Here is an 8,800-nt window from a genome sequence, read left to right on the forward strand (position 1 = left end):
CTTGGGCAGTGGTCCTGTCCCACCACTGGCATGGAAGGAGAAGCGGCCTGAGGGTGGTGTATGCACTCATGGGCTGGGAAAGATGGCTTATCAAGGTTGGCCAGGAACGTGCAATGGAAAAGATTGGAAAATCAAGGACAAGCAGTCCGGGGTGGCCGCAGGGGGGTGGCAGCCTGGGGTGGGCGTAAAGTCCGAGGGCGTCTGTATCACATGCTCATGCCCCGGGGAGTGTCACTACGGCACATGCTCTAAGCCACTAAGCAGACAGAACGATTGGGGCTAGTGCGGCCGGCCAGACTGTCGCCAGCCGCCCAGCCAACCTATCAGGCATATGACTGACGCTGCCAGGGAACCAGCAGTGGAGGCTGCAGCAGCGTAAGCTCCCGCTGACCAAGGCCACGGCCCAGCGACCTGCTCCCACCCATCTGCCACAAAGGCCAAAGCTCAGCTTCCAACGCGGCTCATTCCTGGAGGAGGCCAACTGACCGCTTGGTGGCCAATGGGCCACACTGCGCTCCTTCCATCCTGGAAAGGCCAGCAGCTCACTTGGAGGGGAAGATATTCCAAGCCTGGATCTGCCTTTCCCACCTGCCCGCCCAACCTCCACCATCAGCACAGTCTGAGAGCTCCCATGTGTTCATCCCCTGACTCAGGCCCCCTCTGACCATCACAGCAGAAGAGCTGGGGGAGGGCCCACAAGCATAGGCCCTCGGGCCAGATCACACGACACCCACCCGGAAACTGGAGTCAACAGAGCGCTGCAGCTGCTCGTACCAGGCAAGTCTATGGGGTGGGACCCTGTCCCAGGACGCAGGATTGGCTCTGAGTTCGGGATCTCTGTGTGCACCTGCATCGCTGGCAGGAGGATGCCCAGGAACCAAGGAGTGAGGCAGGAGCAGCCCCCGGTATCATCAGTCCCAGTGACCCAGGAGGGGATCTGGGCTTTTTTCCCTGCAGCTCTGGGTGCTGCAGAGTCAGAGGTCCTAGTCCCTGGCGGGGAGGGGAGGGGGTATATCAGTGGGCACAGAGTATGTCCAGTGACTCACAAACCATGGTTGCCCTCTGGTGTGTCCTTGTGGGGGGATCACCAGGCAGGAGAGGGCACCATCCTGGCAGGTACAACAGACCCGTCAGAGGGTGGAGGTGAGGCTGTGGCTACACGGGGGATATGTGGGGAGTTCAGGAGATCTGTGTGGACACCTCATGGTGGCCCTGGCCAGCCATCACTAAATGAACAGCTATGGCAGGCCCCACTGGACATGGCATGGTGGCAGGGTGCCAGAGCCCTCGGTAGGAAGGGCTGGGTCACAGCTCTAAGTGAGCTGCTATTGTCTGCAGAGACATAACCGAGGGTGAGGGTCTGGGCTGGATAGTGGAGGGAGGGAGAGAGGGCCCAAGGGGGCTAGCATGGGTGCAGCAACCCCCACACTGGGGGCCATGACCACAGAATCATTGCTCAGAAGCATAGCTCCGGGGCACTGGGCCATGCTCGCGACTTGGTGATTGAGTGAGTGAACGAACTTCACAGATTTCCACAGTGAAGAGAACCCTTGGAGTGTCTGAGCCGCTCCTCCATTTGCAAAGTACAGATCTGGAAACTGGAGGGCCCCAAACTGAGTCCAAGTCCTGCATCTGCCACTCGTGTGACCTTGGGTGAGTGACTTAGCCTTGCTGTGCCTCGGTTTCCTTATCAGGAAAATCTAGCCATTCACTACCCCTTCCTCAGTGGGCTGCTGTGGGGGCTGGAGTTAGCATGCGCACGGGCAATGCTAACAGGCACATACAAGGCACCAAGCAAGCGTGAGCTTTGAGTACTTCTTGTTACCATATAGACCAGGTGCTGAGACCCAGAGAGGCCAACGACTTTCCCAACACTGCGCAGTGAGCCAGGCAAAGGGCTGGGCGGGTCTTGGGTATCTGGTTCCAGGGCAGGTGCTAGGCCAGGACTGCCGGATGCTGGAGAAGTTATAGTCGGGAGGCTCCCAGGTGCCTTCTGGGGCTGAAAGGTCTGTTCCTTGGCCCGGAGGATTCCTCTGAGAAGAACAAGCGGCTCACTGAGGACACATGAGGCCGCCCAGCCCAGGAAGGGACTTCAAAGCCATGGACAGCTCACGATCCCCAGGCAGGGACATGAGAGGCTTCATTTCCATTGCTGTTTGAGTTCAGCCTCCCAATTAGCCATGCCTAGGTAATGCGCTTAGGGCCGTATCAATTGTTTATGAGCATAAGCAGGCATGAGAACGCCCTTCTCTCTGCAAGGAGATGCCCGCCCTCACCAAGGTGTCTTCCAAGGACTTCAGGAACCCGAAACCTCATCCTTGATCAACTCGTGGTGTTGAAGGCCCTGCCAAAGCCAGCCTGGCGCTGCTCTCTGGGATGGAGATGGCCGGGAGATGGCATTCCGGGTCTGAATTCTCGTGGGTGGTTCTCAGCTGTCAGGAGGTGCCAGGCCTACCTGCTGGGACTATGGTTTTCTGTCATTGAAACTGTGGGAATGGCTGAGTCCTGTCTATGACAGTCACATGAAATAAAGTGTTCTGTGCTCCAGGAAAAGCTGTGCTCTGTGAGGCATTTTTCTTATCACTGTTCTCCAAAAGGACAGGGGGATTTTAAGCCAGGAGCTGAAACAGGCGGTGAGGGTCAGGCACTGAGGCGGCCCCACCTGTGGGAGAGGCAGGTGATGCCTAGCAGGGAGGGAGCTGGGAGGGGAGAGGCCCTTCTGCGGGCCCGGGTGATCCTGGCTGTGATTGGGACCCTGAAGTGGGCTTGGGATTCACGGTGAGCCTGGGCTGAAGCCCCTGCTGGGTACCCCACCCCCTGCGCTCCTCTTCCCCAAGGCAGCAGCAAGGCCCTGGCCAGTGCCCGGCGGCCAGTGTGTGCTGCCTGCTGTCCTGCTGTCCTGCCGCTCTGCTGCTCTGGGCTCCGCATCTGAAATGCAGCCGTCCCAGCCCACCCAAGGGTGAGCGGGAGACGCCCGCACGGGCTCATGAGTGCCCAGGGAGGCCAGGTGGGCATCTTCATACCCCAGGAATTGGCAAATGCTACAAATCAGGGCTTTTTTTATGCCCCCATCCCCCTAGCACGGGATAGGTTCTGTCTGTGACCCAAGGTAGGCATGGAAACCCCCCTGCCAGCAACGTGATGAGGGAGGCCCTTTCTCTCTGTGCTGAGCCATGAGCCTGATGTGTAGGGAGGAGCCTTAGGACCTTGGTGCTTTTGAGGGAAGCCCACGTTCCCCAGGATGTCCCACCAGGCCTTGCATGGCTCCCAGGTCCCCAGCCTAACCATAGCCCTGACTCCCCCAGCACACACAGGAGGCGCCCCTGCTGCCTCCAGCACCGTCAGCCTGGAAGGCCCAGGGCCCCGATCGGCACAGGCAGGCAGGTCTGGGTCCCACTTCAGAGCCCCAGGGAGGTGTTCCCTCCCCTCCCCCCCCACCCCCAGCAGGGCAGGACCCAAGGGGACTGTCCATCACCGGCCCTGCCAGCCGGTTCCTTGTGTGTACCCCAGGGGGCCTCTGAACCCCCAACCCGCCATGGAGCAGGGCCTGCCCCGGGCTTCCTGGCTGTCTGAGCAGATGAGGAAGCTCCTGTATTTCTCAAGGGCTCTTCGGGAGCTCCTGCAGGGAGGCGGCAGGAACCTGAGCCTTAAAGGCCAAGGTTGTCTGTGGGTCTCTGTCCATTCTCTCAACCCGGCAATGACCCCCAGGTAGGACCCTGGGGGTGCCTTTTGTGAACCAGGGGTGTGGAACCTCTGTCTTAGGAAGGTCACTAGGCAAGGGGCTTGAAAAGTCAGACCCATTATTTGGGGCAAGACCATGATTATCCATGAACAAAGCTCTGATGCTGTGTGACCTTGGGCAACTGTCTTAACCTCTCTGTGCCTGGCTCTGTTCTGGAATATATGTTACTCAGGGATCATTTTGAGGATTTAATGAAATAAAGCAGGTAAACAGTGACTCTTAGAGGGCCTAGCCCCTGTAGAAGCTCCTCCTCCTCACCCCCGCCCTCTGGTGTGAGAATAAAGGCCTTGCTCTTCACAAGTCTCCCCGGGTTACCGGGGTGTGAAATGTAGACCTTGAAGTAGTGACTGGTGTTTGCTCTTGAATTTACTTACTTGTGTTTTTGTTCTCACTTGGCTTTTAGTTCTAATTGAAAGGTTCTTTTGACAATGCCAAGGCTTTGCAGCTGTGCTGAGGTCAAGTGCACAAAAGGGTTTTGTCTTCACTGGGACCACAGAGAAGGGAAAGGCTGGGGCTGTGGGGGCAGCTGGATCTGAGGGGGTCGTCGCCCTCCACATGAGTGCGCAGGGCCCAGGGGTGTGAGCTCTAGTGCAGTCCCTGTGCAGTGGCCTAGAGGCCCCTCCCAGAGCCCGCCCCTGCCCAGGCCTGGGTGGCTGCTCTGCCGCCGCCCACTCGGTTATTCCTGGTTCTGACTCCAAGGGGGGAGGGCCCAGGTCCTGCAGGGTCTGTGCAGGGAAGCAAGCGGAGCAGGAGCAGAAGTCTTTTCTATTAGGCCTCTGCCGCTTTCCAGGCACCACACGCCTTGCTGGGTGAACCCGGGCGACTCTTAATGTCCCCCTTCACAGACAGGAGCCTGAGGCACCGAGAGGTTGGATCCCTGCTTGTGACCGTAGCCGAAAGGGGCAGGTGTGGATCCGCGCACAGGATGTCTGACCTGCTCTCATCCAGAATATTGCTCCAAAGCCTGACGGCAGCAGGGAGGTGGCCAGAGAGGGAATGGGGTACACAGGGAGAGGAAGGCCACAGAGGACACCTTGGCAACCCATCTGCCTTTTCTTGAAAAGAGAGAGACCTAGGAGGGCTTCCTGGAGGACGAAGTTGAGCCAGACTTCATCCTGCCCTTCTGAGCAAAGCAAGGAGATGGCACTGGGGACTGTCAGTGTCAGCGTGCAGTAGCTCATGGCTTCCCAGATACTCATGCCCTGCCTGTAGGCCCTCTGTAGTCTGACGCCCTGCACCTCCTCAGCCTGGGTTGTCTTTCACTCAACTTCTCCATCTTGCCAATGACCTGCCTGCCTCGGGTCTTTGCACCTTTGTTCCTTCCACCAACTCTTAATCACCTTTGACTTTTGGCCCAAATATCCCCCTGAGCCCTGTCCCCATTGCTGGCTTCTCTCAGAAGGCTCGGTGGTTCCCTGCACACTGGAAAATGAGAGAGGTAACATGCCATGGAGGTAGGCATAGCCTCTGGGGAGGCGGCCCCTCCGCCTGCAGCTGTGTGACCTTGGGACAGTAGCTTAGCCTCTCTATGCCTTTGTCTCTGATGGATGGAATGGGGGTGATAGAACATCAACTTGGGTTGATGTGTGCAGGTGCTCTGAAAGCTGGGTACAGGTGAGCCCCAGCATGTGGGGGCCATGAGTTCACCATTAGTGCCTCCTCCACCCCTGGACCGTGAGCCCCAGAGGGCAGGGTCTGAAAGGCCCCTCCCTACTGTCCTTGGCACCAGCGCACGGTGACCACCTAGTGAAGGAAGCAAAAATGCAAATGAGAATGAAGGCTGGCCCAGTGGTGCCAGGGTAAAGGACTGGGGGCAGGTGGGCCCGGCGTGCCCTGCTCCTCTGCTCCCACACCTCCATACCTGGTCAGTTTACAAGGCCAGCGAGGCTTCCCAGTAGAGCCACTTAAATTCTTCTTGCAGCTCTGCTGCAAACTGCAGTGAAATGGTTTATTAAAGTCTAATTAGCCAAATGGATAAATAATCACACACAAGCTTAACCTTTTCTCAATCACACTGCTTCCTCCCCAGAGTGACAGAGGCCAGCCAGGGTTCTGATTTGGTCTGAACAGCCGTCCTGCCCAGCCCTGGCCATAGTGTCCATCCACTGTCGTTCTCTGGAATGGTGTTGGCATGATCCCTGCACAGATGCCTTGGCTCGCCTTGCCTGCATGTGAGACAGAGGACAAACCCTGTGCAAAATCCTGAGGGCATCATCCCCTCCTCCACTGTCTATTCAGGGCATGTGTGTGCTGAGCAGGGGTCAGAGGCTAATCTCAGCTGAGGGAATGGAGGAGTGCAAGGGACAGACTGCCTTCTAGAAGCTCCTAATCTCTTAAAGGAAGCATCAAGCAAACAAATAATCAGGATATCAGATAAATCATGGGAATGAAAGAAGCCATTGAGCATAAGGGTGAGAGTTTAATCCTTTCTGAAGGCATCGGGGACTTCACACACAGATGGTAATGCATTAGCAAGGGTTTTGAAGGATGAATAGGAGTTTGCCAGCTGAGCATAAAAGTATTAAAGAAAATGGGACAGCAGTGCAAAGGCTCAAGGGAGTGGCACCCCTGTGTCCAGATGCAGTTTACTCCTGCTAGAGGATGGGGTACAGAGGAGGGGAGAGGCAGGTGCCTAGCTGGAAAAGCACCAGGCCCAGCCTGGGAAGCCCTCAAATAACACAGGAAGGAGCTCAACTTCCACTCTGAGGGCTTAGAGCCACTGAGGACCCTTACTGGGGAGGGACAGATAGGAACCGGTAGGAGCCAGTGAGCCTGAAGCAGGACGCTCGTGGAGGAGGCTACTGGGATGGTCCATTTTCTGTATAATGTAATTATACAGAAGTTTAGTTTTACCCCAAGATCATAACTGAAGTGACCAGTGCCTGGCGGGACGTCTGGGGGCCTCAGCTTGGGGATTTGCATGTACACGTGTGGGGATGCACATGCATGCTCGTGTGGACTATCACATGGGCTAGAAACCCATCACATGCCTTCTCCCACCTGGAATCCACCTGTCGGTGTCTCTGAGCCATCCAGCCTGAGCTCTCCACCCCGGAAATCTTGCGTGGGAATGGCAGCTCACCAGGTGTGTCCTTGGTGCTAAGCTGAGACCTCACTGGAAGCCGGGCTGATTCGGGAAGAGGAGAGCCCTGCAGCTGCAGGCTCAGCTGGACTCTGGCACTGCCCCCTTCCCCCTGCGTGACTCTGACCAGACCCTGCCTCTCAGCCTCTGGTCTACATCCCAGCCTCTGGCCCCACAGAGTCAGGGTCAAAAACAGAAATTGCCCAACGCCCGTCAGCAGAAAGACCGATGGACATGGATGAGTAGGTCACAGATAGGACATGACAGAAGCCAGCAGCCAGCACGAGTGGCAGCAAGGATGAACGCGACACCTCGTGCTGAACTGCAGAAGCCTACAGACTGCACAGCGGGCGCCCTTTACATAAATGCCAGGGCTGTGGACACAGCAGATAGGCTGCTGAGGGCTGGGTGGGAGAGTGGGGTGGGGGAGGCTGACCCGCACTCCAGGTGAGCTTTTGGAGGTGATGGGAATGTGCTGTGTGGATTGTGCTGTGGTTGTTACAGATTTGTCAAAACGCATCAAACTGCCACTTCAAACGGGGCATTTTATGGCATGTCAATTGCACGTCGATAAAGTTGGCTGTTGACTGTCCAAAGAGGAGAGGGTGATTTCGAAGTCGCAGCACCAGTGGGAGGGGTCTTAATTATTCCATCAATTTGCCACAGGCCTCAGGAGGAACAGGGTGGCCAGCAGCCTTGGGGACTGGGAAGCGGGAGGTCATCACCGCGGCCCCCCTGCTGCCCACACTCCTACCCAAGTCTCCCGCCATCCCTGGGCATCTGAGCTGCAGGAGCACAGCTGACTGTCATCAATAGTGTTCCTTAATTAAGCGGTAATTGGTTCTCTAAAGATATTTATTGACTTCAAGTGTCTATGTAATCAGACGTGTCTTACACAGTTGTAAAGGCTCGTTAATTTATTTTAATAAATAAGTGGCACTTAATGAAATAGAAATAACTGTCCAACCTCATCCACACTAGACCTTGGAGACACCTGACTTGATGGGCCCCTATATAGCCACCAGCACCTCTGACCATCCTGGGGCCCCAGCCAGGGGACAAGCAGGCTGTGTGTAGGCAGACCCCTCGGGGCTGGGGGTATCCAGGATGAAATGAACCCTGACACCCACCTGTCTGAGGCGTCAGCACCACGTCCTGCAGAAATGGTCCTGTGAGAGATACAGAATTGGAGTCCCAGCCCCAGGCAGCCTGGAGCCCCTGGGATCAGGTCTCCATCCGAGTCCCTCCTGCCCGCTCGGGTGGAGGCACAGATGACCAGCTCCTGCTGGGCGTTTCCACCACAGTGCGTTTAATCCTTATGCCAGCCCTATAAGGTTATTCCCATGTTTCAGATGAGAAAACTGAGGCATGGCAAGGTGCATTAACTTTGCCCACAGTGACCAGGTGGAGGGGCAGTGCCAGGAGGTGCTCAGCACACCGGGCCAGCTCCAGGTCACACACAGAGGGGGCTGCCTCTTCCCCTCGCTGCGAGGCACAGATGGCCAGGAGACGCAGCCCCAGCCAGCCCTCGGGTTCAGCTCTGCCAGAGTTTGCCTGCTTTGCCCAGTGAATCAAATATTTCAAACTATTTTAATTTGTATTCAATAGTTAAAATGCACTTGGTACAGAATTAGAGAGATGCAAAAGTGCACACTGAAAAGCAAGGCTCCAGCCTCCTGTCCTCCGGCCACGGGCAGCTCCTCGGCGGCCTCTGGGGCCTGGGTGTCACCCTCACCCCCTTACTTGCTGTCAGGTGGACTGAGCCCCACCTGCCCCTCTGAAAGGCAAATGTCTCCAAAGACCAGCTCATCTGGGAACAAAATCTTCTTGAACTGACCCAAGGCTGCCAATGGACTTTACCATCAGTCTGTAGAGTTTGCTGGCACAGGGTTTGCTGCAGAAATGTTCATGGGTGCTAGATCTGAAGCGTTATCGAACAGGCAGCTTCTTTCTTTTCTAAAAGCTAAAAAATGCCA

At 56.5% G+C, this 8,800-nt stretch overlaps 1 long non-coding RNA gene across 1 annotated transcript; it reads left to right on the forward strand.

Moving 5' to 3' along the window:
- The first annotated feature begins 293 nt into the window (after positions 1-293).
- Positions 294-2,553, forward strand: LOC144330563 (uncharacterized). Its single transcript, XR_013396860.1, has 2 exons — positions 294-1,653; positions 2,260-2,553. It is a non-coding gene; the product is annotated as an uncharacterized LOC144330563 (long non-coding RNA).
- The last annotated feature ends 6,247 nt before the right edge of the window (positions 2,554-8,800 follow it).

Source organism: Macaca mulatta, chromosome 8 (assembly GCF_049350105.2).
Source record: "Macaca mulatta isolate MMU2019108-1 chromosome 8, T2T-MMU8v2.0, whole genome shotgun sequence".
NCBI lineage: Eukaryota > Metazoa > Chordata > Mammalia > Primates > Cercopithecidae > Macaca > Macaca mulatta.